The sequence below is a fragment of the Scardinius erythrophthalmus genome (assembly GCF_964197995.2).
Source record: "Scardinius erythrophthalmus genome assembly, chromosome: 8".
NCBI lineage: Eukaryota > Metazoa > Chordata > Actinopteri > Cypriniformes > Leuciscidae > Scardinius > Scardinius erythrophthalmus.
Window position 1 is genome coordinate 44187315 of NC_138228.1, and position 5572 is coordinate 44192886.

The following is a 5572-nucleotide window of genomic DNA, read 5'->3' on the forward strand; positions in this document are numbered from 1 at the left end:
TTTGATTAGACAAGCAGCTAATTCTAAGAACGTGGATATGTTGTACACAGGGCTGGACTGGAAAAAATAAAATAAAAAATCAGCCCTGGCATTTTGGTCCAGACTGGGCCACTATATGATCATAAACAGCACCCATCTTTGCACGCCCTTAAATATATGCATACCAACTCCAATTCCTTAAAATCACTAATGCCATGTAATGAGTGAGAATATGAATGAGTTAGAGTTAACAGATGAAATAAGTAAAAATTTGACATTTATTAATACAGTGATGAAGCCTAAAACAAGCTATAAGCTGCACTGGCATAGCAATACCAGTGTTTCTCACAGGATTTTTGGTAAAACTGTGGTGGGTGGACCTCGGTCCTTCTAGGGGGGTTTGGGGGCATGTCCCCCCGTAAGAAAATTTTGTGCATTTTAATGTTAAATTCATCAATCTGGTGCACTTTGAGAGTTCAAAATTAAAAGCTCCAACCCATATTCAGTGTGCAAATTAAACAAAGAAATATTCAAACCTCTTTTATTTACAGTGTCTATTTACATTACCCCTACTACATAATAATAATAGTTATAATATTAATCAAATGACAGTAATAGCCATATTTTGTAAAACAATAAAGGAAACTTTCATAATTAGTTTTGTACCAATTTCTTTACTTGAAAGAGATATAAGCACATGATCTTTTATTTTATTTTTATTTTATTTTAAACTGCATCAAGCTTTTATTTTGGCGGAAAACATGGTTTACAAACGCCTCTCATTAAATTTCTAGTGAATTGAAGTAATCGTTAACTATGCAGATGTGGAAATGATCTGTAACTCGGTTATGGGTTCCTACACTCATGACATGGCCTAAGTGTTTTGAAAGTAGTTCTGCTTACCGCAGGCTCTACACTTTCTCATCTCTCTCCTGATCCTCCTCACTATCATCTGCCACAGGAGCTGATGAAGGTCAGAAAACATACACTACCGTTCAAAAGTTTGGGGTCAGTAAGATTTTTAATGTTTTTAAAAGAAGTATCTTCTGCTCACCAAGGCTGCATTTATTTGATTAAAAATGCAAACAAAAACAGTAATATTGTGAAATATTATTCCAATTTAAAACAGCTGTTTTCTATGTGAATATAATGCTGTTCTTTTGAACTTTCTATTCATCAAAGAATTTTGAAAAAAAAATTACACAACTGTTTTCAACATTGATAATAAAAATGAAAGTTTCTTGAGCATCAAATCATCATATTAGAATGATTTCTGAAGGATCATGTGACACTGAAGACTGGAGTAATGATGCTGAACATTAAAGCTTCGATCACAGGAATAAATCACAATTTAAAATATATTAAAATAGAAAACAGTCATTTTAAATTGTCATAATATTTCACAATATTACTGTTTTTTTTTTTTTTATAAAATAATGCAGCCTTGGTTTTCTTTTAAAAACATTAAAAAATCGTACTGACCCCAAACTTTTGAACGGTAGTGTAAACAAACCCAGCACCGCCAATTAAGCAAAACAAAACAAAACGGATGGGCCGCCGATGTACAAATGTTATGGGCCGTTAAAAAGAAAAAGAAAAAACAATAGGCCTAATAATAAAAATAATGTATGAGTATATGAGATGTATCGGCCCAAAAAGCATGTCCGCCTACCGGGAAAGTGCGCGGTATGCATGATGGCCAGTCCAGCCCTGGTTGTACAAGTTGTTAGCACAAGTAGAAAGAGCCAGAAGACCAAGAGCAAAACATTACCGACATAAATACAACAAAAACAAATTTCGCAGATTCAACCACTGTCCTGCATAGCCTACCTGTTAATGTAACGTTACTGTGAGTGATGCTGCGGAGCGAGCGGGAAAACCTGGAGCGGATTAGCGGAATGCTTTGAGCGGAGCGGTGGGGGTGGGGAAGAGGGGCACCTCAGTCGATGAGGGCAGAGGGGCAGTGGCTCTAGCCACCGGGCCACCCCCCTGTGCACGGCCCTGGGTTTAGGTACTCTAGATGCTTTTAATCAACTTTGCCAATATATTGAATATGTGAGCACACAAGCTGCAAGAAACGTGTAGAGTCTTGTGAGTCATTTCGGTTCTGAAGAAATCTGTGGAGGAAAGTCGAATGACGTGGAATCTGCATCAACCACCCAAACCCTCTGCGTGAGTGAGACGTGTGTTTGAATCGCCTTTAATGTTCAATGGCTGTGTTTAGTACAAGTAAAGGAGCTTTGGTCAAACATATCAAGAGTTCTGGGTAACATCAATCTGTTTGGATGGGTGGCACAAGAAAATACTGTTTCTCAAGAATGAACCATGTAAAAACAAGAAATTTGACATTAGGCTTATAGGGATAAAATGAAAATCTTGTCTTCATTTACTCACCCTCATGTCGTTCTAAACCTGTCTGACTTGTTTTTTCTTCTGTGGAACATTAAAGAAGATCATTTTTAGAAATGTGGAGGTCAATGGCCACAGAAACTTTTTGGTTACGACATTCTTCAAAATATCTTCTTTTGTGTCCTACAGGAGAAAGTAAGTCATACAGGTTTGGGACAACATGAGGCTGACTAAATGATGACAGAATTTTCATTTTTGGGTGAACTATCTTTTTAATAATGGAGATCCTATTTGAAAATGGGAGATCATGTGTTCATGTCAAAATATAAGATAAATCTATTTATATTTGATTAAAAACATTTTTTTATACTTTTATTCAGCAAGGATGCATGAAATTGATCAAAAGGGACAGTAACTACATTTATAATATTACAAAAGATTTCTATTTCAAATAAACGCTGTTATTTTCATCAAAACAAATAACAGAAATGTCAAGTTTTCACAAACATATGAAGCTGCACAACTGTTTTCAACATTGATAATCAGAAATGTTTAAAGCAGCAAATCAGCATATTAGAGTGATTTCTGAAGGATCATGTGACACTGAAGACTGGAGTAATGATGCTGAAAATTCAGCTTTGATCACAGGAATAAATTACATTTTAAAATAGAAATTATAATCATATTTCCCAATATTACTCCATTGAATATTTGATCAAATAAATGATGCGGCCATTAGGAATGCATACGCTTTCCAAAGCGCTGCGTTTGTTGTGTCGGTCGCATTGCTGGTGGTCTGGAGAAGCGTTTTGTTGAAAGGTTAGAGCTGGTTGGGAGTTATTTTCCTGCAGCAGGGATGGGCAGCGGGTGTTTGTGTGGGAAGTCACTCATTAGTGTGAGTATTTAGGCTGACGTCATGGCCAATCATTAAGTGGGTGCAGGAGCCAGAGGACCTACTGATGGATCGATGGCCAATTAAACTCTCATCTCTCAGGGCCCCTGAAAGAGAATCTCCTGTCCTGCTACTCTTTTTCTCCTCCGTCCTTCCGTCTCCCTCTCCCTTTCTTTTCCGCTCTTTCCCAGAGTGAGTGACAGCGAAGGGTCAAGCAGCCCCCGGTTCCGCAGTCACCTGGAGTGCAGCCAAAGCCTGGGCCTCCAGCCAGATTCAAAACCACTCGCAAAAGATATGAGGCTGCCTTTCAGGTGCCCTTCTCCAAATCCATGTTTCTCTCTGCTTCAGGAATAACATACTTTGTTCATTCAGTGGTGTCACTGCAATCCGAACACTGGTACCGACTGAAAACCAGTCAGCTCACCGAGTAATGACACTATAGTCGTGTCTTAAATGACGCACTATGTACTCAACCGTGTAGTCTATGCATTTTATAAGGGTTTTTTGTCATTCAACATTGGAGTCTGATGCCCCTCCACCTCCACTGTGTAATTAAAGTTGAGTGCAAGAAGTGTCCAATATTCCACACTTAAGTGCATCATCAGTGCCCTTTTTCATTTTCAATTTTCAGTGTGGACACACTCGCTCTATTTACACTACAAAACGTCATAGAATAGTGCACAAGTACATGAATTTGGATGCAGCCTTCTGTACAGCTCCTTACAGTTGAATTGAACTTGTCATTGAACTGAATTGAATCAACATTGAGCTGAATAATGTCACTATGGTCTTCTGTAGAGTGCTTTACAGCTAAAATTGATTTCTATAAAAACGTTTACAACATAGGCCCATTCACACACTATAAAGATAGTGTCCACCACCATTATCATTTTAAATATCATTCTAAATATAAAAGAATAGCTGAGTCCATATATCACAATGATAACGATAACGATATCATTGCAATCACTTTCGGAACGATTTTGATTTTTTTTCTCCAGCTGTTGAAGGATAAAAGCATTGACAGCCAATCAGACTTTAAAGAGCATGAGTATTTAAAGCGGTGGACGACAACAGCAGCGCAGGCTTAATAAACAAAATTATATCGTATGGTGTGCACACTAATGTTATAGTTATCTTTATAGTTAATGTCCTTGGTGTGAACGGGCCTTAACACTATAATTTTCCTATTTTTTCATCTTTATTGTGTAAAGCACTAAATGTTGCTGTCTTCAGTTGGATTGAGTGAAGAAGCTTCAATGGCCTTGTGCTTAAAAGCAGTCGTAATTTGATTCTAAAATATCATATTAGCTATTTGCGGCCCAGTCTTTGTTGGTATACAAGGCGAACTTTTGTAAATGCAGTGTCTTTTAGATGCCTACAAAAAGCTGCATGGTGCATCGTGAATGTGAAGCCAAACAGCACTGAACAGCATGTCGCCACACTGACCCTGCAGGTCAAAGAAATAAATCCATCATAAGAGACCGACTTCCTCTCAGAGAGACTGACTTCTCTCCATAGTGATGTGAGAGTTAAAGTAAAGCACTGTGAAAAAACCCAGGCTGTTCCCGAACTCTCTGAAGGTCAACCAAACTAATGAGGTTAGGGGTAGAGACTGAGGGCCATTTGGCCATGAATGCAATGTGTTATGCCAAAATCTGCAATTCTACACAATGGATTTTTAATGAGCACAACTTAAGCGTGCTTAATTTGTGGCCTTTTCAAAATGCTCCCTTGCATGTTGACTTGGAATTCAAGCATGATACTAATGAAACTGCAGACATGAGGATACTAGGTGTTGTTGAAAGTGAGGTAAGCTTTTCTACTTTCAGTGTCTTTCTAATGATTTCTTGCCAAAGACTTTTGCAGGCAAGTGAAGAAAAAACAACAACAACAACAACAACAACAACAAAAATCTGTTGTGACATACTAGGGGTGTTGACCTAGGGGAAAACGAACCCCAGTTACCATTTAGGGAAAATAAAAAGGAATTCACAGAGGAAGAGGGAGACATATTTTTTTTGCCCTACAACTGAATTTTTGTTGAAAAAATTACTATTTCATTTACAATTTCAATGATTTGTATGTATGCTAATTAAATAGATTTGACATTGGCGTAGTGACATCACTCAGGTGACGTGATCTGAATATTGGCGTTCCCGAACTTGAGAACTTGGAATGCTGTAAATTATATCAGGTCACTGTGAGGGGGAAAAAAGGTATGTTTTTGCATTCGTCTAAGGAAAATAAATACTCGCAACATTTCGGATAATTATGTTATCGTGAGTGGATAAACATATAGGCTACACATGCTTGAAGAGTAAAGGGAGGAGATGAGGAGGAGATTGGATT